At 39.4% G+C, this 25772-nt stretch overlaps 2 long non-coding RNA genes across 5 annotated transcripts in view; one reads left to right on the forward strand and one right to left on the reverse strand.

Annotated features, from left to right (window-relative positions):
• On the reverse strand, nt 1-17086 carry LOC138760023 (uncharacterized). 4 transcript variants are annotated; one of them, XR_011355339.1, is made up of 4 exons: nt 16881-17086; nt 4760-4836; nt 4515-4670; nt 1-725 (listed from the first exon to the last, which is right to left on the reverse strand). It is a non-coding gene; the product is annotated as an uncharacterized lncRNA (long non-coding RNA). The 4 variants fall into 4 exon arrangements; XR_011355337.1 differs by lacking the exon at nt 4760-4836 and having other exon boundaries at nt 16881-17074; XR_011355338.1 differs by lacking the exons at nt 4760-4836; nt 16881-17086 and adding an exon at nt 16562-16874 and having other exon boundaries at nt 1-697.
• LOC138760024 (uncharacterized) overlaps nt 17003-25772 on the forward strand; it is a 14967-nt gene continuing 6197 nt past the window's right edge. The window contains exons 1-2 of the long non-coding RNA XR_011355340.1: nt 17003-17223; nt 17313-17387. This is a non-coding gene — a long non-coding RNA (uncharacterized lncRNA). The remainder of the gene's footprint in view (nt 17224-17312; nt 17388-25772) is intronic.

Genomic DNA, 25772 nt, shown 5'->3' on the forward strand with positions numbered 1-25772 from the left:
CGAGAAGAATTGTTCAGCAATCCTCACTGCCCATTCTATTGTTTTTCTGCAGTGATTTTATTGGCGATTGTGATCATGTATCGGACAGTGTGCGAGCTTTCCACTTGCACCGTTCGCTATCTGCTGGCCATGGCCGCGGTGGTCACTGATGTAATTCTAAGTCGGATGAAATATCATTTCTTTCCTAAACGTCACTCCTGTCTGCAGTGCTGTCTTTGTGCTGCGAAGCGCCGCCGCCGACCTTTCTGTCTAGTTCACCGTCACGTTCAACTTTGATCGATTTGTTGTTATTTGTTGTCAGATTCTGAAAACCATATATTGCACTGGGAAAACTGCGGCTGTAGTTTTGGCCACATCTGGCGTTCTGCTCTGTATGAAAAACGTATTGCTGTACTCCATTTATGAGAAGGGAGAAATTATCGACAATGTTTCCTGGTGGTGCGTTGTCAAAACAAGTTATTTCACAGAAACAGGATGGGTGGGGTTTTATTCTTTCCATGTAGCTTTGACTCCTGCTTTCGCTTTCATTGTTATCCTGCTCTATAATGATCGAACAGTCAGACACATTTTAGTCGCTAGTCGAGAACGCCAGGGGCAGACAGGTCAGAGTAAAGGGGCACACCGCCGTGACCTGGAGATGGAGAGTAGGAGGACGTCTGTAATTTTAGTACTCGCTCTTTCTTGCAACCTGATACTCCTGTGGATACCAAATGTCGTGGAATCTTCTAATATCAGTCGACAGGAAACAGGTACGAATTCATTGATTTTTATATTAGACAATAGGAGCTGGAGTAGGCCCTTCGGCCCGTCGAGCCAGCACCGCCATTTTACAGATCATGGCTGATCACTACTATCAGTACCCCTTTCCAGCCTTATCCCCATAACCCTTAACTCCTTTGTCCACTAGAGTCTTATCTAACTCTATTTTGAACATAATCAGCGAATCTGCCTCTACCACCCTCTGTGGCAGAGCATTCCACAGATTCACACTTCTCCGGGTAAAAAAAATGTTTTCTCATCTCCGTCCTAAAGGGCCTATCCTGTATTCTTAAACTATGCCCTCTATTCCTCGTCTCCCCCATCATTGGGAACAAGTAATCCGACTTCACCTTGTCTATCCCCCTGATAATTTTGTATACTTCAATCATGTCCCCCCTCATCCTTCTAAACTCCATCGGATACAAGTCCACTTTTTCTAGCCTTTCAGCATATGTCAACCCTGCCATCCCTGGAACTAACCTTGTAAATCTGCGCTGCACACCCTCTATAGCTAGTATGTCCTTCCTCAAAATTGGAGACCAAAACTGGACGCAATACTCCAGGTGGGGTCTCACCAGGGCCCTGTACAACTGCAGAAGGGTGTCTCTGTTCCTATACTCCAATCCCCTCTTTATGAAAGCCAACATGCCATTTGCCTTCTTCACAGCTTTCTGAACCTGCATGTTAGCCTTCAGTGACCGGTGAACAAGTACACCCAGATCCATTTGCACCTCCCCACTCCCTAGCTTGTCTCCATTTAAATATTACTCAGCTTTCCTATTATTGCCCCCAAAATGGATAACCTCACATTTGCTCACATTGAACGTCATCTTCCATTCAGCAGCCCACTCCCCCAACCTGACCAAGTCCCTCTGCATTTTCCTGACATCCTCCTCACACCCCACACCGCCTCCCAATTTAGTGTCATCTGCACATTTGCTATTGTTATTAATAATCCCCTAATCCAAATCATTTACATAAATTACAAACAACTGAGGACCCAATACCGATCCCTGCGGCACTCCACTCGTCACATCCTGCCATCCTGAAAAAGACCCGCTTATTCCAACCCTTTGTTTCTTATTTCTTAACCAATTTCCTATCCATGTCAGCACCTTACCTCCAATACCATTCTGCCTGATCTTGCCCACTAGTCTCGCGTGCGTTACCTTATCAAAGGCCTTCTGGAAATCCAAATACACCACATCCACTGGCTCTCCCAAAACTACCCTCTTTGTCACATCCTCAAAAAATTCCAGAAGGTTAGTCAAGTATGACTTACCCTTAAGGAATCCATGCTGACTAGCCCTTATACTATTATTTCTGCCTAAGTGTTCTGCTATTACTCCTTTTATGATAGATTCCAATATCTTCCCCACCACTGATGTCAGGCTGACCGGTCTATAATTTCCCTTTTTCTCCCTCCCTCCCTTCTTAATAATCCGGAGCACATCAGCCACTCTCCAATCCTCAGGGACCTCCCCCGAATCTATGGAACTTTGGAAAATGTCGACCAGTGCCTTCACAATTTCCATAGCAACTTCTTTAAGCACCCTGGGATGCAGCCCATCAGGCCCTGGGGATTTATCAGCTCTCAGTCCCAACAATTTACTCACAACCTCTTCCTTCTGGATCCGGATATCCATTAGATCCCCTACTTCGCCAGGAAAGTTCCCCAAGTCTCTTGATACCGCATGACCACTACCCCTTAACTGAACATAACCTATATCCTCCTTGGTGAAGAGAGTTGCAAAGTATTTGTTAAATTCCTCAGCCATCTCCTTGTTTCCGGTAATAATTCCACCCTTTTCAAATCTTACTGGACCAATTTTGGACCGAACCAATTTCTTCCTCTTCACATATTTAAAAAAGCTTTTGCAATACTGCATTATATTATTTGCTCATTTCCTCTCGTACTTCATTTTCCCCTCTCTTATGACTTTCGTAGTTACCCTCTGATGCTCTTTGAAGGTTTCCCAATCCTCTAACTTCCCATTCTGATTCGCTATCTTATACTTACTCCCTTTGGATTTGATATTGAACTTGATTTCATTAGTTAGCCACGGCTGCCATTTGCATCTCCTAGAGCCTTTCCTCCACTTTGGAATAAATTTGTCCTGAATCCTGTGAAAAATGTCCCTGCCATTTTTCCCCAGTTGTCCTCCCAGCTAGTGTATCTTTCCATTTTATTTTGGCTAGCTCCTCCCTCATAGCTGCATAATCCCCTTTATTTAACTGCAGTACAGATGCTTCCGACTTCCTTTCTTTTCCCCTTTCTAATTGCAGCTCAAAAGTAACCATACCATGGTTACTATTCCCTAATGGCTCCCCTACATCGAGGTCACTTATTAACTCTGCATCGCTGCACAGTACCAAGTCCAGAATCGACTTCCCCCAGGTAGGTTCCTCCACTAGCTGCTCCAAGAAAGTATCTCGTAGACATTCAATAAACTCACTCTCTTGTGTTCCTTCCCCCGTCTGATTATCCCAGTCCACCTTCATGTTGAAGTCCCCCATAACTACCATATTGCTACCACTTTGACATGCCACTCTTAATTCCTGATTTATACTTCTACCGATATCTGAGCTACTTTTCGGAGGCCTGTAAATGACCCCCATTATGGTCCTCATGCCCTTGCAATTTCTTAATTCTATCGAAACAGACTCTACCCCACCTGGTTCAATGTCTTTCCTTTCAAACGCCTGAATTTCATTTCTTACCAACAGAGCTACCCCACCTCCTCTTCCTAACTTTCTGTCTTTTCTATAGGACGTGTACCCGGGAACATTTATTTCCCAATCCTGCCCTTCCCGCAGCCATGTCTCTGTTACTCCAACAATGTCATAACCTCCCATTGCCATTTGCACCTCAAGCTCATCCATTTTATTCCTTACACTCCGTGCATTCATACACAATACCTTGATACCATATCTCCTTTCTCCCTCCACCATTGTTCTCGATGCACTTGCCCCTACTCTCCTATCACTTATAGTTCCCTTTTTCCTTATTGTTTCACCGTCTAACGGAACCACCCCTATATTCACTCTCCTATCTGCTTCCCTATCAGTCGTGTTCCCTTCCCCCTGCCAAATTAGTTTAAATCAAATCCAACAATATTGGCCCCCGTTGCGTTCAGGTGTAAATCATCCCTCCTGTAGAGGTCTTGACTTCCCTAGAAGAGATCCCAATGGTCAATGAACCTGAATCCCTGCACTCTGCACCATTCCTTCAGCCACACATTTAACCTCCTGATTTTATTACTTTTTCCCCCACCCACGCTCAGCACAGGTAGCAGCCCCGAGATTACAATCCTGGAGGTCCTGCTTCTTAGCCTCCTTCAGGGCTCACGGTAGTCCCTCTTCAGGATCTCCTCCTTCGTCTTATCCACGTCATTTGTACCCACGTGTATCAGGACTTCTGGCCGTTCACCTTTCCCCCCCCCCCCCCGCCAGGATACTCTGAACCCTATCCAAGATATCTCGTACCCTGGCTCCTGGGAGGCAACACACCATACGGGAACACTTGTCAGGTTCGCAGAATCTTTTGTCTGTTCCCCTGATGATGTAGTCCCCAATGACCACCTTGTTCCCCTTCCTTCCTTTCTGCACCACCGGTTCCCTTGGTGCAACCTCTGGCAGGTTATCTTCCCCAACTACATCCAATGCACTATGTTTGTTGCTAAGAGCAGTAGCCACCGGGGTGCTCACCACAGAGCTAGCAACTTTCCCCCCTCCGCTGACAGTAGTCCACTTACCTGACCCCCCCAATCCAGGGGTAAGCACTTCCCTGAGCGTTGTATCTATAAATTCTTCACTCTCCCTGATAAGCCTCAGATCATCAAGCTGCAACTCCATTTCTTTAATTTTATTCTTTAATACTTGTGTCTCGTTACATCCCCTGCAGGTATGTCCTGTGGGAAGATTTAAGGTTTAAGGTATTTTCAACGACTTTGGATATTTTTTGAGAAATGTCATCTGTTGCACTAAAATCTTTATTTACATGGCGCCTCAGTCCAGGATCAGAGAGCAGATGAAAAGTGTGGAGAAATATCCGGTCTTTTCTTTGCTTCAGTTTATCTATAAAGGTAAATAGAGGTGTCCAAATTATCTGTACACGCTGGCTAACCATCAGAATCATAATTATCCTGGCATTATAAGGAATGCCAATCAGTGAGCCAAGGCGGGAGGTAAGTAGCATTTGGCACTCACACCTATGCGGGATCTGGGACATGCAACCAGTGACAGAATCTGCTTCTGCCGCACAGATACTATCAGCAACCACCCCGCAGAATATGTTCAGCAGCTTTTGGAACTCACTAATTGTCTTAAATATTTTATTTTATATGTTCAATGACACTTTCAGACAACAGTTCTACTTTTCAAAACTTGCATATAATGCAGAGAGGCAGTCTTTCCACTCATTACCCCCAACTCCACCCCCATTACCAAATATAATGTAAATAAAGTTATATAAATTATACCAATACACATCGCACAAAATACGGGTGACAGCAACAACCATTGCGATAAACGGAAGAAACACTGTAAAAACAGGTAAAATTAAAACGGTAAGGAACAGAAAAAGGAGATCGTCATCTGCGCCACTTCCCTTTTATTTTCTCTACTGGGAAACGGATTGTTTCATTTCCTTTGTTCCAAAATTAATTAGAAGTGATAAATAAATTAGGGGATATGAGATCAGGAATAAAGAGCATAAAATCAATTTGTTTGTGGATGATATTATAGTATATTTTAATGTCTAGAAATATCGTTTGATTATTTAAATATGAAATTAACAGAATATGGATTCGATTCGGGTTATAAAGCTAATATTGATAAAAGTGAGGTGAAGCCTATGGTTAATATGGAGTATTCACGATGGATGAGATTGACAGAATTGAAGTGGCAAAAACAAGCAATTAAATATTTCGGAATGAAAATTGATATAAATATAAATAAATTACTGAAGTTAAAGTGTTCATCGCTATTTAAGAGAAACATAGAAGAAGATCTGAGAAGATGGAAAGATTTGCCAATAACGTTAATAGAATGAGTGAATTTTATTAAGAAGAATATTTTTCTAAGAATTCAATATTTAATTCAATCATTACCCATTCATGTGCGAGAAACTATTTTATTCAGAGTTTGAACGAAATTATACGAGAATTTATTTGGAAAGATAAAATGTCAAGAATTGCTCTTGAAAGGTTAACATGGAAATTCGATCAGGGAGGTCAAAAATTACTGAATTAAAAAAATTATTATAAACCAACTCAATTAAGATTTTTTCTTCCTGTTATCAAATGGGTGAGAAAAGAGCTTGGATTCAGATTGAAATTAATAACATTGGAGAAACTATCCGAGAGCAAATTTTATATAAATGGAATTGTGAACTGCTTAAAGGAAATATGGATGTACAATTTTTTAAACATATTTTGAAAATAAAGGATGTGTTTCATATGGAAAATTGGATTGAAATCTATAAAGTTCCAAGAATGTTGTTAATAAATCAATATTTCTTTCACTTTGAATAATTCTTTATATTTTAATTTGTATGGTTAAGAATATAAATGATAAAATATAGTTCTTTTGGGAATTTTTTAACTTTTGATAATGTAAATATAAATATTACATTATACAATTTTTGCATATTATGAAATAAAATCATACTTGATTTTTTGATAGATGCTTCTCTTACTTACTTGAAAAAGGAATTAAGAGCAGATTTTTGACCCCGAGCACAAAGTCAATTTGAAGATATAATAACATTATCAATAAATGTATTGTATATAAAATTCCAAGAAACTAAACTAAAATATATTTATGTAGATCAAAAGTACGTTTGGAGAAAGATTTAAATATACAAATTCAGGAGGCAATATGGTGAAAATTGTCCTAAGAGTGTGTTGCTAACACAGTTAGTGCTAGATATTAAATGGTTCAAAATAAATTACTTCATCAATTATATCATACTCCTGATAAATTAAATGGTCCTAATTCTAACTATCCAGATAGGTGTTTTTGATGTAACAAGGAAATAGGAACCCTTTCATATCAATAATTAATTTCGTTACACTAACTGTACACATAGTCATATATTCCCCAGGAGATAGTAAAATTGATAGATGCTTCTCTCACTTACACTTCATTTTATATACGTCCAGTTTAATCATCTTCTCTTACAATAGACAATAGGTGCTGAAGTATGCCAATTGTCCCTTCGAGCCAGCACCACCATTTTTCGGATCATGGAGTTCTTTCCCTTTCGATAACCAATCCCAGCCTTATCCCCATAACCCTCAACTCCCCTGCCCACAATAGCCTTATCCAAGACTCTCGTAAATCTATCCAACGAATCCGCCCACTACCCTCTGTGGCAATGCATTGCACCGATGCACAACTGTCTGGGCGAAAACATTTCTCCTCATTTCTGTGTTAAATGGCATTCCCTGTATTCTTAAACGATGCCCTATAGTCCTACTCTCAACCATAATTGGGAACATGTACACCGATTTCACCCTGTCAAGTCCTTTGATAATCCTAAATACCTCAATCATGTCTCTGCTCAACCTTCTAAACACCATGGCATATAATCCAAGTCTTTCTAACCTATCAGCGATCCTGCCATCCCGGGAACAAACCTTCTAAACCTGCATTGCACACTTTCCATGTCCTTTCTTAAATATAGGGACCAAAAATGGATGCAATACTCCAGGTGATGTCTCAGCAGGGCCCTGTATAAATGCAGTAGGGCTTCCCTACTCCTATACTCCAATCCCCTCTTTATTAAAGCCAACATACCATTCTACTTCACCGCTTGCTGAACCTGCAAGCTAGGTTTCAATGACTGTTGTACAAGTATGCTCATATTCCTTTGCATTAAACCACTTCCTAGTTTAACAATATTCAAATAATATTCTGCTCTCTTGTTTCTGCCTCCAAAATTTACAACTTCGCATTTACTCACGTTAAATTTCATCTGCCATTTTTCCACCCACTCTGTTAAGCTGTCCAAGTCCCCTTGCAATTCCCTGACATCCTCCTCACTCTTTACACTACCACCCAGTTTAGTGTCATCTGCGAATTTGCATATGTTGTTATTAATCCCCTCATCCAAATCATTCACATACATGATAAACAACAGAGGGAATAACAACAACACCTGCAGGATCCCACTCATCACATTCTGCCATCCAGAAAACGAACCGTTTATCCCAACCCTTTGTTTCCTATTTCTCACCAAACTATCTATCCATGACAGCACCCTTCCTTGATACCATGCTCCTTGATTTTACAAACTAGCCTCCTGTGTGGGACGTTATCAAAGGCTTTCTGAAATTTGAAGTACCCAACATCCACTGGCTCTCCCGAGACCACTCTCCATCTTACATCCTCCAAAAATTCCATGTGATTAGTCAAGCAAATTTTTCATTTAAGACCAGCACCGATATTTTTATTCCTTCAGAAGTGTTCTTCTATTTCTCCTTTAATGATGGATTCAAATATCTTCCCCACAACCGATGTCAGGCAGATTGGTCAATAATTTACCATATTCTTTCTCCCTCCCTTCTTATAAAGTGGTAAAGCATGAGCCACTCTCCATTATGCAGGCATTTCCCCAAAATCTAAAGAACTTTAGAAAATGTCAACCAGTGCTTCCACAATTTCCAGAGCATCGCTCGAAGTACTCTGGGATGCAGCCCCTCAGGCCCAGGGGACTTAACAGGCCTCAGTTCCAACAATTTGATCACAACCACCTGCTTCTAGATCTGAATATCCATCAAGTTCTCTGTTTCTTTTGGTAATTTTACCAAGTACCTAGATGCTGCTTGACACCTACCTCTTATCTCATCATAATTTATATCCTTCTTGGTGAAAACAGATGCAAAGTAATTGTTAAATTCCTTAGCCATTTCCATCTTCCCATTGATTATTTCACCTTTCTTTCTTTTCAAGGGCCCAATTTTGGATATAACCAATTCTTCCTTTCAACATAACTGAAGAATCGTTTGCTATCCCACTTTATGTTACTTACAAATTTACTCTCGTACCTAATATTCCCCCCTCCCCAATGACTTTCTTAGCTTTCCTCTGTTCTTTTATATATGCATCCCAATCCTCTAACCTCCCATCCTGCTTTGCCATCTTATACTTATTCCTTTTCGACCCGATACTTCCCTAAATCTCCTTTGTCAGCCACGACTTCAATTTGCTCTTTGTAAAGCCTTCCCTCCTCTTTGAGATGAATATATTCGGAATCCTGTGAAAGATGTCTTGAAATATCTGCCATTTTTGCCGTGTTGTCCTCCGATCTAGAACGTGTTTCCATTTTATTTTGGCTAGCTCCTCCCCCATAGCTGTATAGTCACCCATATTTAGCTGTAGCAGTAACGTTTCTGACTTCCTTTTATTTTCCCTTTCAATTTTCAGATTTAAAGTAATCATATTATGGTCAATGTTGCCTAACGCCACCCCTACCTCAAGGTCCTTTATTAACTCCACATCAATGCACATTATTAAGTCCAGAATCAACTTCCCCTGGTAGATTCCGTCACAATCTGCTCCAATAATGTATCTCAGAGACGTTCAATTAACCAGTTCTCTAGCTTTCCCACACCTACTTGATTTTCCCTATCCACTTGCAAGTTGCAGTCACCCATAAGTACAGTATCACTACCACTATGACATGCCATTTTAAATTCTTTATTTATGCTGATTCCCACATCAGAGGCACTGTTCGGAGGTCTGTATATAACCCCTATTATGTTTATTTTGCCTTTGAAATTTCTCAACTCTATCCAAACAGACCCTATTCCACCTGATTCGAAGTTTTTCCTTTCCATTGCCTGAATTTTATTCTTCACCAACAGAGTCACTCCACCTCCTCGAGCTAATGTTCTGTCTTTTTGATAGGACATATATTCTGGAAAATTTATTTCCCAATCCTGTCCCTCTTGCAGCCATGTCTTTGTAACTGCACAACATCATAACCTCCAATGTCCATTTTCACCTCAAGCTCATCCATTTTATTCCTTATACTCCGTGCATTCATATACAATACCTTGAAACTGTACCACCCTGTTCTTTCTAATTTACTACCTGACACCCTCTCTGAAATTCTCCCATTCCTCTTTGCTCCCTCCAGCTTTGAGATTTCACAGTCTATTGGAATTACCCCAGGGGCGTGGCAAGATGGCGTAAGGATCAGACGTGCCTTCCAGTCCTCTCCTGACTCTATCTTATTGTTTTGTCTAGAAATGCCCGTTAAAATTCATTAAAAGTTTAGATAATTTCAGTGCTGTTAATTTAACTTATGATGGCACAATTGGTGGAAAAGAGCAAAACAAAAAACGACAACAGATCATCAAAAAACTACATTTTCCAAAAGTTAAAGTTTTGGAGCCTACCTACAGGAAAGACACCGGGACTCAGCGTGAAATGGATCCCAGGAGAGAGGTAAAGTGTTCAGATATAGAGCTCTATGTTACATCGGTAGAGCCCCCCTAAAGAGGGCGCCAAACAGCCTTTAGGACCAAGAGTTACTCAAAGGCATTTGTCAACTGTAGAGCTGGCGCTGCAAATTGCATCTCTTGAGATAAAAGAACCTATACAACTTGATGTCCTGGGAGAACTTAAAACATTATGAATTGGGGAAAACCCCGGCCAGCGTCCTCCAGTCATTGCTGGAGAGGCTGTGGCTGGGGTTTCCACACGCAGTCATACTGCAAGGAAGGCAAACAGAATGAAGGAAGGAACAGAAGATCTTGTGGTTATGCAGAAGAAGCAGGAATCTGTTGAGTCAAAATCTCTTCCAATTGAAAAGATTTTTGTGAATCTTGAATCTAAATTATCTTATACAATGCAGGGATTATCCAAGATTATGACTGAACTTGGTACTAGGTTTAATACTCTGGTGAAAATACATTCTCAACAGATGGCTGAGTTTGGAGCTTTTAAGCTTGAAGTGAGAGATAAATTTAATTCATGTGAAGAAGATATAGACGAAATACGGGATCAAGTTTTTGATGTGACCAAAATGGTCGAAGACTTACAAACTCAAAATAAAAATTTGGTGAAAAAGATTGATTATTTGGAAAACCAATCCAGATGGAACAATATAAAGATTATTGGTTTGCCGGAAGGTATGGAGGGACCAGACCCAAGAAAATTTTTTCCTGAATGGATTCTGCAGGTGCTGGGTCAAGAACATTTCCCGGAAGGCATAATACTGGAACGTGCTCACAGAGCCTTGCATAGAAGACCTATTTCAGGTCAAAGTCCAAGACCTGTTTTGGTTCGTTGCTTGAATTATTACAACAGAGAAATAATTTTACGAGTGGCTATTAGAAATGCACAACAGAGAAAATTACCCTTGATGATTCAAAATAATCGAGTTTCCTTCTATGCGGATTTGAGTCAAGAAGTTATGTTCCAACGACGGGAATTCAATCCTCCTAAAGAGTTGTTGTGAAAGAAAGGTTACAGGCAACCTTTAGATATCCAGCTGTTTTAAAGGTTTTCCGAGATGGTTGCCAACCAAAGTTCTTTGATTCTTCAAAGGAAGCTATAGCATTTGCTCAAGAGCTGCCAATTACTCAGTTTCAACAGAGACATAGTCCGCCACGATCTCTAAGGAGACAAGAGATGGAAGAAAAGAGCCGTGCTCCAAGAAGGAATGGTTGTAATGGTGACTCGGCAGTTGGAGCTGATTAAAAGAAGAGTTGTCCTTTTTTTTCTAATGTTTTTTTTTAAAAAGGGATATTAAATAATGATGATGTTAGTTTAAGATGAAATAAGAGTTGGGGGAGAGAACTGGATAGGCACTATTTCCTGAAAGTCATCTGCTACATGTGAGTTATCTCACACCCATTTTTTTTAGGAGGGGTATTTTTATCCTCCTACTCGTTTTTTTTCCTTTTTTTGTATTATTAGATTAAAGAGTGAAGGGTTTTTTTGTTTAAATATAAAAAAAGCATAAGAAAGTATTTTATTGTTTAAAAAACTAAAAATTTATGTGTTTTTTTTGTAAACTTTATTCTGTTGATAAGGAATATCTGAAATTTAAATGTGAATGGGATGGATGTTTTTTTAATATTTTTTCTTTAACTTTAAGGTGAAAGGAGTGGTAATTCTGGTGTATATAATTTTGCTATTTTAGTTATAGAACGAAGGGAATAATGGTGAAAGTTATAAATTGAATTGTACAATTCTTAATGAGGCTTGAATTTTGTTTGTGGTTTATGCTCCATTTGTTGAAGATATAGATTTCGTTGTAGATGTATTTTTATTATTTGGATATCTGAATTTTAACGTAATGATTGGGGAGATTTAAATGTGGTATTGGAGCTTTTATTGGATAACTATTCAAGAGTAAAAGGGAAAAATGGTGGAAGAGTACTAAAATTGAATTGTACAATGCTTAATGAGGTTTGACCTTTGTTTTAAGATGGTGGTTTATGCGTCTAATATGATGATAGATGTGAAGTTAGTTGATATTTGGTGAAGGTTTATCTCTATAGAGAAAGTTTTTTTTCATCTTTTTTTCCATGCTACAATTTTTTTAAGAATTGATTATTGTTTAAGAATTTTTGATAGATAATGTTACTAACTTTATTTTTTTTTATTCTCTTTGGCTTGGCTTCGCGGACGAAGATTTATGGAGGGGGTAAAAAGTCCACGTCAGCTGCAGGCTCGTTTGTGGCTCACAAGTCCGATGCGGGACAGGCAGACACGGTTGCAGCGGTTGCAGGGGAAAATTGGTTGGTTGGGGTTGGGTGTTGGGTTTTTCCTCCTTTGCCTTTTGTCAGTGAGGTGGGCTCTGCGGTCTTCTTCAAAGGAGGTTGCTGCCCGCCAAACTGTGAGGTGCCAAGATGCACGGTTTGAGGCGTTATCAGCCCACTGGCGGTCGTCAATGTGGAAGGCACCAAGAGATTTCTTTAGGCAGTCCTTGTACCTTTTCTTTGGTGCACCTCTGTCACGGTGGCCAGTGGAGAGCTCGCCATATAACACGATCTTGGGAAGGCGATGGTCATCCATTCTGGAGACGTGACCCATCCAGCGCAGCTGGATCTTCAGCAGCGTGGACTCGATGCTGTCAACCTCTGCCATCTCGAGTACTTCGACGTTAGGGATGAAAGCGCTCCAATGGATGTTGAGGATGGAGTGGAGAAAACGCTGGTACTAACTTTATTTTTTTATATTACGTTTGCGTTAAATATATGTTTCATCTTAACTCCGTTTGTTAAATATATGCATTTAAGTTTGATTTAAATATGTTTTTTAAGTCTGATATCTTAGTATTAATTACTTTTCTTTTTGTTAGTATTTTAATCGGTTATGTTTTTGTTTTTTTTGTAAGTGGGTTTTTTTCTCACATATATTATTAACTTTATTAATTCTTCACTCTTTATTTTGGGGGGAAAGGGGGGGTTGGACTCATTTGAGTTGGGTTATTAATGTGTAATAATTATTGGGGAGGGTATAGTTTATTTAGATTACTGACACTGTATTGTAATTTTATTATTTTATTCTTAATTTTTTAATGTAATCCTATATGTTATTCATGTTATAAAATCTTAAGTAAAGTTTAAAAAAAAAAGGAATTACACCGATGTTCTTCTTCCTAACCATTTTCCTATAGTTCTGGTTCCCCTCCCCATGCCAATTCAGTTTAAAACATATCCAACACCAATATTAAACATTGTTGCAAGTATATTATCCCCCTTTGGATTTAGGTGCCACCCATCCTTCCTGTGGAGGTCAATTCTCTCCAGAAGAGATCCCAATGATTCATGAACCCGAAAACTTGCACGCACCACCAATCCTCCAGCATATTTTTTTTGTTCCTTCCCTCAGGCTATACAGGTAGCAACATTTAGTTTATTACCCCGGATGCCCTGCATTTGAAACTCCGTCCTAGCTCACGATACTTCCAGTTCAGGATCTCCTCTCAATTTGTCAATGTCATTGGTACCTACATAGACTGTAGACTGGTTCCTGGAAGGCAACAACCCATGCAGGAATAGTGGTTTGGTGCGCAGAACCTTATGTCTTTTCCCCTGATGTTGGAGTCCCCAATGATGACCTTGTCCATCCTCCTTTCATTCAGCACCCCTGGCTCTCTTGATCCAACATCGTACTGGCTATCTTCCCCAACATCATCCAAAACAATATATTTGTTGCTAAAAGGAGTGGCCAATGGTGTGCTGTGGTGAATGTCTGCCAAGCTGCCCTTCTCCCCTCTGGCGTCCCTTGCTGTATTAACGTTGGCTGTGCATTATATCTCCTGTTAAGGACACTCCCCTTGGGTATAACTGTAAAAAACATGATTATTGTTTGACCACATCGTCTTTTTCTACTTCATTAACAGGCACTTCAATTTTATTAGCAGAAATGGATGCAGCACTCAAGCCAGAGCAGCTGTTAATCGACCAGTCTGCCCCGAGGTCCAGAGAAATTGTCAACCAATGGATTGCTTGTTTCAATTACTACATGACTTGAAACCACGTGGTCTATGAGGCGATACAGTGGGGCCACCTGAACTCTCTGCTGGGTGAGGTCCCTTTTGCCGTAACGCAAGGAGCTACTACTCTGGATATAGCCCGAGAACATCTGACTGCTTACGAAATGTGGTGCTTTCTCGACACCAGTTGCTGATTAGACGCCAGAAACCCGGGAAAGTGATGGTGCCTATGCACTGGCCCTCAACTCCCTGGCAAACGAATATGATGTCAGTGCAGTCAATGTGCAGCAACGCAATGCCTTGAAGCTGGATGCTTTAGTCAAGGGGATTAACTCAAATTACATCGGAAAGAAGCTGCTGGAGACGGAGTCCTTAACCTATGAACGGGCAGTCACTCTAGCCAAAACACCGAAAAGTGTCATGCGGTCCAGGGAAATGGTAGAAACCAAACAGGAAACATCCAGGAGTTCTGGAACCCCCGAAGGAATGAAAAGAGTGAACTCCTGAAATATGCCACTTCTGAGATAAGAGCTGGCACCCCAGAGAGAGGTGCCTGGCTCTATTTGCTACCTGCAGCTGTTGTAGGAACTTGGCCATTCGATAAACCGTGAGAGGCAAAAAGTACTACCACTGATAAGAAGAAGAGATGCATCAAGAAAATGCGACCCGGAGCTGCAGAAATGGAAGACAACTGTGAAAAGAGGGTATTTTCAGACGAGAAGGCTGAATTGACTTCAAGTGATGACGAGATCAGATCCCTTCTCATAGCTCAATGGACTCTAAAGCTTGGTGGATGCTATAGACTCAAATTGTCGACTAGGAAGAGGGAGGTGAATGGTGAGTCTCTTGATTGTCTAATAGATTTGGAGAGTCCTGACAGCTACATCGACGAGAAAGTTTCCAGAGCCTTATATTTGCAGAGATATCCAGCGAACCGAAAGATATCGATGGTTTGTAGTGAACTTACAAAAACTGAAAAGTGAAAAGTTGCTTTAAATTTGCAGGGACATTGCCTTGCTGATGTTTGGCTTTATGTAATGCCTGATCACTGTATTACTGGGGTGAGATATTCGATCGCAGATGAACAGTGTAGTATTAAATTTTGGTGGGCCACTACCCACAACAGTTACTGCGGTCTGTCCTCATTGAAGATCAAATCTCCTTCCATTTTCAGTGATTTATCACCTGAGTTTCAGCCAATTGCCACTAAGACACATTCTTAGAGCAAAGAGGATCGTTTGTTTATTAAAGCAGAGACCCAGTGACTGCTTAAAGAGGGAGTAATTGAACCCAGTAAGAGTCCGTGGAGAGCCCAGGTGGTTGTTCTAAAAACTCACATTAAGAAACGACTGGCTATTGACTACAGCCAGCCAATCAACCATTTCACTAACCTGGATACCTACCACTTCCCAGGCATCAATGAAATGATTAATCAGATAGCGCAATACATAATGTACTCCACTATCAACCTCAAAGCAGCTAATCACCAAATCAACATTAAGAAAAGGGAACATCCTATATGGCTTTTGAGGCTGCTGGGGGTGATACCAGATTAAAAGGGTACCCTTTTGGGTCTCTAATGGTGGGTTAGTGTTTCAGAGGGAAATGGATATAATTGTTAGGATGTATGAGTTACAGGGTACGTTTCCCTATCTGAATAATGTCACTATCTGTGGGAAAAGACAGGCTGAGGACGTCAACAAGTTAAAGATTTTTTTTATCAACAGCTAAATAACTCACCATACATTTACAGAGGGCAAATGTGTGCTCAACACGATAGAGCTACGCATTCTAGGCTACATTTTCCGCAAGGACAAAATCCGCCCGGACCCGGATGTTATCACCCCAAGACTTAACAAAAGCCCTTAGAATGTGTATGGGATTCTTTTCCTACTTCTCCAAATGGGTTCGGGATTATACCATGAAGGCACACCATCTGCTTGACACTAAATCTTTTTTCTCATGCTCCAATGGTCTTGAAGGCTGTCGAGAGAATTAAAGCTGAAATTGCCAAAGCTGCACTCTCGTCCAGAGTCGAAGATGTCCCATTCCAAGTGGGAACTAATGCCTTAGAAAGTGCCTTGGCAGGAACCATTAATCAAAAGGGCATATCTGTGGCATTTTTCTCCCGCACGTTACACGGACCTGAACTTAAACAACCTGCCATTGAAAATGAAGCCCAAGCTATTATTGAAGCTGTTCGCTACTGGCGACACTTTGTGGCTGGAAGAAAATTTACTCTTTTCACTGATCAGAAATCAGCAGCTGACCTGTTCAGTACTGAACACAAAATTAAACTCAAGAACGATAAGATGGCACGCTAAAGAATAGAACTCTCACCTTATAATTATAAGATTCAGTAGACATCGGGCAGGTTAAATTATCCCGCTGATGCATTGTCCCGATCTGCTGCTGGTGCTCAGCTGGAGGGGCTTAAAGAGATCCATAGCAGACTGTGCCACTCGGGAGTCACGTGGTTCTTCCACTACATATGGGCTAACAAATTTACTAACTCTCTGGAAGAACTCGGGAAACTGACTAAAATCTGCCCCATTTGTGCAGATTGCAAACCAAAATACTTCAAAAGCCCCATCGGACACTCTCATCGAAGGCACCCGACATTTTGAGAAGATTATCTTAGATTTTAAAGGACCATTACCTTTCAAGAACAAAAATGTATATTTCCATACTGTAATTTATGAAGTTTCCATGTTTCCCTTTGTGATACGCTGCTATGACGTCTCGTCAGCGTCTGTCATTAAATCATTTAACAGAATTTTCAACATTTGTGCTTTTTCCAATTAGATTCATACCGATAGGGGCTCAGCATTGATGAGTGCTGAACTGCGGCGAGCCACACTATGGAAGGGGATTGCCACCAGCCATACCACTAGCTACAACCCACAGGGCAATGGGCAGTTCGAAAGGCCAAATCTACAGTCTGGAAAACTGTTAAGCTTGCTTTAAAAACACATTGCTACGCAGTTACCTGGTGGCAGGAGGTGCGGCCGGAGGTGCTACATTCTATTCGGTCATTATTGTGTACTGTAACAAATCAAACACCTCATGAATGTCTGTTTGCCTTTCCTAGGAAATCGGGAACTGTGATGGATTGCCAGCCTGATTATCTAAGCCTGGAACCGTGCTGCTGACGAGCCAAGCTCGGGTGCGTAAAACAGACCCCCTAGTTGAACTAGTTCTGCTACTGCATACCAACCCCAACTACGCTCATGTTAAATTTTGAGAGGGGAGTACTGACACTGTACCTTTAAGAGATCTGGCCTCGCCTGGTTCGCCCCGTAGTCACACCCCTACTCAGTGAGCCTGAGTGATTGGGCATTCCTCGCAGCCTGTGAACCCTAGTAAGCATTCAGATGGCCATGCTGAAACTCCACTGCCACATGCTGGCGATTCTGGAGTGGATCCAGAAGTCAGCACTTCCAACACTAGAGACCCAGGAAATGTACCAGTTCCCAAGGTTGCAAAGGGGTCACCTGTTTTGAGAAGAAGCACCAGAATTCGGAAACAAACTGATAGGCTGACATATTCTTAAAACTTCTCATTATAGTTCGATAGCATACTGGCATATTTTGGCCGTTAGACTATTCTCAATGCCAAATATAGTATCCATGAATCGTTTGCTTCATTCTTTACAAACAGCTGTCCTTTTGATATTAACCCTTCTTCTGCCGATGTGAGACTGTGGTGAATGTCTGCCAAGCTGCCTGTTTCCCCTCTGGCCAGCCTTGCTGTACTAATATTAGCTGTTAAGGACACTCCCTTGGGTATGACTGTTTAGGCACCAATTGTCTTTCAGTATTGTACCATCAGTTTCTGCTAATAAAAAGCCATGATTATTGTTTGCCCACATCATCAACTCCACTTACTGATCATCCTTCCTCCCACCTTTATCAGTGGACAACTTAACTTACTCCCCCAATCTGCGGTAAACCACCTGCTTGAAAGTCATGTCAATAACCTCCTCACTTTCCCTAATAAGGCTCAGATTGTCACGTTGTAACTCCAGATCCTTACTTGTATCCATTAACAGTTGCACCCTGGTACACACCTTGCATGCATAATGGTCCTCACACTTGCCTCCTCAATTTCCCAAATGATCAAATTGTCCTCAAGCTGGAGATCCAGATCACAAACCTGGTTTCTAAGGAACTTCACCTCTTTGCACTTGGCACAGACATGGCCACTTGGGAGGGAGGAACTCCTCCATGGTTCCCACATCTAGCATCATGAACAATGTACTAACCCCGTAGGCATATTTCAGCTATTTAATGGAAAACTGACCTACGAAGGTTAAATAAGAAAGCCCACCTTTCTTCTCACCTGCTTTCGATGAAACCTGATGAGCCAAAGCCTGGAAATACTACTTCTTCGCTTCACCACTCAGTTGGCTGGGCTGCTCTAGCTGGCAGCTCCCTGTGCCTCTACTCTTATTTGTTGGCCCACTAACCAAATTACCTATTAACCAATTAATTAATTAATTAAACCTGGCCCAGTAAATGCCTCTTCCTTCTTCTGCTCCCTTGTGTTTTTGAACAGGCCCCGTTCAGAGCTATTTTATAGGCCTTACCTTCCAGACAGCCTCTCCGTTTCGCTCCACTAAAGGACGCCTTTGACTCCATCCTGACTCAATCAGCAAGTCCCTACATAAGTGCCCTATAAAATACACCTTACCTTGCCTCCTCTTTACACTTTACTCCCTTCCTTCTCCCAACTTTACTTTAGGCTCAGTAAATAACCATATAATAATACATCTTACCTGTTCACATCTTCCTTACTCTTCTCCCGTGACAGTTTGAACAGAGCCCCGTCAGAGCCTCCATGCATCTCAGAAATAAACCCTTTTTCACACTACCAACAATTAAATCCTTAAACTTAGTTTAGTTAGCCCAGTTAATACCACATCCTGTACAATGTTTTCCATTATTAACGCATGTACTTCATAATAGGCAAATAAAGAATTTGGTAATATCCCAATTTTTTCTCATCTAGCAAATTAAAGAAACACACCTGCCTCAAATAAAACCTCTACCAATTTAATGTGTTTCAATTGCCAAGCTTTCATATAAGGATTATTCACTGAGTATTATTTCATTCTGATATAACGGAGTCTTAGCCGAATATTTATCTTTAGATTTTATATTTTGAACTCCTTTATACCATATCTCCATCAAATATCTCAGCACTGCCAACTTATACTTCTGTACATAATCTGGATTCCAATTGATGTACATTAAATTCAGAAATCTGTGCTAATTCAATTTTAGCCTCTATTGGATGAAGATCACTATCAAACACCATTTTAATGAATTTTAATTGTGCTGTTTCATATTAATTCTGACAATTTGGTAAATGAAGTCCTCCTAAATCATTTCTCCATGTCAATGTGTGTAAAGAGACTCTAGATAATTTGCCTATTTCATAAGAATAATCGTAATGCCACATTTAACTCCTTGAAAGGTATATGTGGTATTGAACAAGGAAGAGATTGGTAAAGATATTGTATATTCATTTTAATGTAATTTACTCTTCCTATTTAAGTTAAAGGCAAGATCTTCCATCTATTCAAATCAAACATATTCTTATTCAATAGAGGTACGTAATTTAATTTATATAAATGTTGATTGTCAATATTCACCATTACACTTAAATATATAATTTTATTAGATCCCCTAAAATTCATAAACTGTTTACAATCTGAATAATCCTCATCAGAAATTGGTAATATCTCACTTTTATCCTAGTTAAATTTAAAACCAGACATTCCTCCATATTAATTCAAAAGATTCTGAAGTTGCCGAAGGGAGTTTCTAAGATGTACTAAATATATTAACATTTCATCAGCAAACAAGTTAATTTTATACACTTCCTCACCAATATCATGTCTAATAATGTGCGCCAATGGTTTTAAAACTGATGCAAATTAGGCCGGTGACAATGGACAGCCCTGTCTAGTTGATCTAGCCAAGTAATTGCAGAAGACAACTCTCCATTTGTCACCACACAATGAGAAGAATTTTGGTATAAAGCCTTCACCTAAAAAGTAAATAGTGGTCCAAATGTAAAAGTTTCTAACACTTTAAATAAACAATTCCCCTCAACATGATTAAAAGCCTTTTCAGCATCCAATACTGCTACCATTGTTTGGTTGAGTTGATTTCTTGATGCATTAATTATTGTAATCAATTTAACAATATTATCGGTTTAATGTTTATTCTAATAAAACCAGTTTGATCTACATATAGCAATTGTGGTAAATATTTCACAAGTCTATTAGCTAATACATCAGCTACAATGTGTAGTTAAGAAATTGGTCTATATGAGGACACTTTCAGATGATCTCTGTCTTTCTTTATAATAACTGTAATTAACAGCTAGAGAACGACTGCGGGAACAAAGAGTAGTTTGCTTCAACATATTTGTAAACTCAGGAAGTAATAAATCAAACAATTCTTTATAAAGCTCTATAGTATGTCCATCTTCTCCTGGAGATTTACCACTAGTTTAGTTTGTAATACCTCCTTATGCTCTAGGTCAGTAAAAAAAATCTATAAAATTCATTCACATCTTTATAAGAAGTTAAATCTAAATTAGCCAAAGAATATTCAATTCAATCATTATGCTGAATCTCCACAGAAGTAAATAAACGAAATTCATCATTAATCTACTGGGGTTTATACGTAACCATCTAATTATTCCTTACTGCATTTATTGTCCTGGGGCTTTGTTCAGTATTTAACAGCCTGGCCATTATTTCCTGGGCTCTTTCGCCTAACTCATAATAATGTTGTTGAAATCTCTGTATAATTTCCTCATTTTTATAAGTATGCAAAGTGTTAAAAAGTTATTTTAATCTAGATAAATATATCTTCTTATCTTCTTTCGAATTGCTTTGCAACTTCTCTAAAACCTCTGTTTCCTCTTCCAAATTTTGACTCCCTGCCAAATATTGCTTCTTGACTTTGGAAGAATAACTAATAGTCTGACCCCTTAAATATGTTTTCAGAGCATCCCATAAAATAAACATGCTTTGTACTGAATCCTCATTTGATTGCAAAAATAATTTAATATTATCCCTAACATAATCAATAAACTCAGGCTTGATTTTAGTAGCATCTCATTGAATCTACAACGATGAGCAGTTTCCGCCACCTCTGAACCCGTACAAGAAATAAATAATTATTTATCGGACAAACTCCTGCTCTTATATTCAGCATGCATACTTCTACCTTGTAATTGTTTTGTATTAGAAATAAATCAATTAAAGAAAAGGAACCATGTCCTGCAGAATGAAATGTAAAGTCTTTCACTGTTGGATTCAATTATCGCCAACTTTCAACCAGATTCAAATCTTTCAATAATACAGCCAATCACTTAGCCATTTTTTCTAAGTTTTAAGGAGATTTATCTAATAAAGGATCCAAACAACAATTGAAGGCACCACATACTAAATATTCTCATTCGCATGATTCAAATTCAAAAATGTTTCAGTTACCAATTTTACATCATCTACACTCAGAGCATAAATATTCATCAATGTCCAAGTTTCTGAAAATATTTTACAATTAACCATCAACACTCTACCATCTTTAGCAGAGAATGATTCCAACATAAAAGCTGTCATTTTACGTACTAAAATCGCTACACCTATAGCCTTAGAATTGAAAGACAATCTAATAACCTGTGCTACACAATCTCTTTTCAACTTTGAATGTTCTTTCTCAGTCAAATAGATCTCTTGTAAGAGAACAATGTCAACCTTAATCTTTATATTGTAATACAATACTCATTTCCTTTTAATGGGGTGGTTAAGTCCTTTAACATTATAAGTTGCAAAGTTCATATTAATAATTTTATCCCCCAAGAATTGTATCTCCCACTGTGAACTCTAATACAAATAAAAAGGCTTCTTTAAAAAATTAAAAACTAACAATGAAATGAACAACAAAAAACATTAATTAAAATTATTAAGAAGTCTTAAAGGCTTGTAAAGGAATAGGTTTGAATGTTTGAGGCCTACCTTCCATAATTATAGCTGCTTCTTTTTTTTAAACTTTATTAAAAATTTTATGACATGAATAAAATAAAAATTACATTTAAAGAAATAATAAAAAATAAGATAATAAAAATTAGAATACTACATCATTAAACTACACAAATTAACCCCCCCCCCAATAATTATAACACAGCATTAATCATCTCATTTAAAATTAGTCCAACCCTCCCCCCCAAAATAGTGAAGAATTAATTAACAATATTGTAAATAAAATAGAAAAAACCCCACTTACAAAAAAAGGATAAAATTTAACAACAAAAAAATTACTAACAACAAAAAAATATCAATACTAAAATAATACCCTTAAACATATATTTAAATCAAACATAATACATGTATTTAACAAATGAAATCCACTTTAAAACTAAGTTCAAATATTAAAATCATATATCAACCACATATCTGTTATTCAAAAAAATCATAATTAATAATACATAAATACAGAATTTCCATTAATACCAAGTTTCCTTTATAATTCATCGAGAGAACAAAAACATCCCTTAGAAAAATAATCAGATAAACTTTTTATTCCCTTCCCCTCCCCTTATATAAAAAAGAAAAAAAATAAAAAAGTTCAAACTCTTATAAAATTCTCCATATTCTTCATTTATAACATCTTCAAAATTCTCTATCGAAATTAACTTAATTTTATTAAACTCTTCTCCCTCAATGTATTTGTACTTAATTTTCTTCTTTTTCTTCTTATCACCTTTCCCCTCATCTTCCTCTTTGTCTAATTCAACATCCTCGATTTTTGACTTATTATCTTCTGTGACATCATCCTCTTAAAAAAGAAAGAAAAAAGAGAAAAAAAACCCAAAAGAAGAGAAAAAAAAGGAGAGAAAAAAGAACCTCATAATTCCCTCTCAATTACAATCAGAAAACAAAAAGAGTTTTAAAAAAATTATTTATTTTTAAAAAATAATAATAAAAAAAACCTTCACTTCTTAACCCAAAAATTAAAAAGAAAAAACAGGTCGGAGGTCACAACTACCTCCTCCTGTTTAAACCGCCCAAAGCAGTAACTCCCCCAAAATATTGGGTGTAATTCTAGCTGCTTCCATTAGGATTTCCTCTTCTTCTTTTTCTTCCAACATTCTTCATTCTTCTGCCTCTTCACCTGCAAATATCTCTGCCCGGGCGACTTGGCTGCAAATCTGGATGCCCCCCACATCGGGCCGACCTTGCCGGCTCAGTGGAGGCCAATCCCTCCCGCAGTCCCGACACGGTCGAGAATAGTGCGCATGCTCGAGTCTGTGCACATGCCCAGCTCTCCAGATACATAGAAGGGAGTGTCCTCCAAAACTTCGCTGCTCACAGCTAAGCCACCGATCACGCACAAGTGATCGTGTTACCCTCTGGGCAGAGTGCTATTGCACTATTTGGCCGCTTCAGGCATGCACGGACCTTACACTCATGTCTATCCACTCCACTGAGGGACTGAAATTGCCGGCAAAATCTTGCGTCCTCGAACACAGGGAAGGTGACGGCATCCTACTCAACTTGCTCTGTACAATTCTCTGCTGTCTAGGAACAGCTGCAATTGACTTCTAGAAGTTATGTCAATTCCTGTGCACTTCCTGCGCGTTTAAAAGTGAATTTCTTCACTAGTTGACCTTTTCCTTTCTTCATTAATGCTGTCGTCAAGAATTAATCCACTTCATACAAGGTTCAACAAGTTCTAAACGTCTTTATAATTCGGGCAATAATCATTCAGTTGGGGAGAAGTGATTCCACACGTCTGCTTCCTACGCCATCTTGCCACGCGCCCCATGACAGTGTCAATCTTGATAATTTTATTTACACACCATTTGACACCAGACGTGCATTCTCCTTGTCTCTGAAATGTTATTGCTCTCTCAACCTTGCCTCTCCGCCGAGTTTCAATATTAGATTGACATTTAATCATTGTCAGACTGAGTGCAAACAGACCCATCGATCCACAGTTTCTACCCAGACCAAAATAGTACCTCTGCAAATGATCAAATGCTTAGCCTATATACCTCTAATTACATCAGCAATTTGTTTCGTACACTCACCACCCTCGGCATAAAAGGTAATCAATTCCTCTTGAAACTGTCCTTTTACCTTGAACCGAGATCCACTTTTTTGCGATTCCCCTTGACTTCCAAAGATTTTGTACATTACCCGGTATATTATTCTCCGTATATTATACAATTCTATGAGATCGCGCCTCATTCTCTTGAGTTCCACGAAGTGAGACCCAGTCTGCTGAAACTCTTCTTATTGCACAGGTTGCCACGTCCTTGCTACATCTTTAAAATCTCATGTGCACTCTCGCCGCCTTAACGTTATTTTGTCCTGAGGTATGTTGACCAAACCCGAAAACAGTCCGGCATATAGATCCGAGATAAGGTCTTGAAGATTTGCCAAATTACACTTCAATCTCTGTGTTCAATATTATGTTGACGAGAGGCCATATTCCCAAAAACATATTACCCGCCCTATCGACCTATGATAATGCGTTCTACCTTACACTTAACCCGCGTTATTTGATTTGTCTGGTCCGCGAATTCCCCAGATATCTGCCTTTCACTGTGTAGAACTGCAGATTTTAGACCATCAAAAACTCAATACCTCACATACCTAGCAGTACATTCCACCAAACATTTTTTTCTGTACACTGCCTCAACCGATCAAGATCCTGCTTCACTGAGAGGAGGGTTGTATTTAGAGGAACGTAATGCAAAAGAGGAAATTACATAGTGATTTCCTGCAGATACTGGTAAAGTTCAGTCAACGCCGAGCACCAGCCAACAGGCATTAGAATTCCTGTTCTATGCATGCCTTGGATTGGCAGTTTGCAACTCCTAACATTACCCTTGAAATAGCTGGAAGGCATAAGCACGACAACCTCTCACACCATGTCAGTAAATTCAAAGCTGGTGTTTCACAATCCAGTGATAAATTGGGTTCAGATGTGGAGAGGGAAAGAGAATTTAAATTCACAGGAGTCAATATCTTCCACGATCTCTCCGCGGGTTATCATACCAATGCCACCATGAAGGAAATTTGACACGAACATGACAACCTCAGTAGTTTGCAGAGTTTCGTATGTCTTGTAAAACCTTGGAAAAACTCTAGAGATATGTAATGAACCATTTGCTGATTGGCTTCAAAACTGCCAGGTATAGGAGCACCAATACCTCAGTGGAATCCCTGCAAATGTAGTGGGCACTACTTAGTACAACGCAGGCAAATTTTTCCCAACGGAGCGACTCCCTCAAAGTACATTGCCTTTGGACATCAGCTGCATCAATCATCAGGGATAAACGCCACGGAGGACATTTTGTTCTCTCGCCGCTGCCATTAGGAGTCATAGATGCTATAAAACACATGAGGGTCAGGAACAGCTGATAACTTTCTAACACCTAAACAACAACCACCATCAGAAACTTTAAGGGTTTCTAACTTGCCACATTAGTGTTAGTGAAAATTCGTATATATTTTTCTCTA

This window comes from Narcine bancroftii, chromosome 4, assembly GCF_036971445.1.
Source record: "Narcine bancroftii isolate sNarBan1 chromosome 4, sNarBan1.hap1, whole genome shotgun sequence".
In the NCBI taxonomy this organism is placed as follows: Eukaryota; Metazoa; Chordata; class Chondrichthyes; order Torpediniformes; family Narcinidae; genus Narcine; species Narcine bancroftii.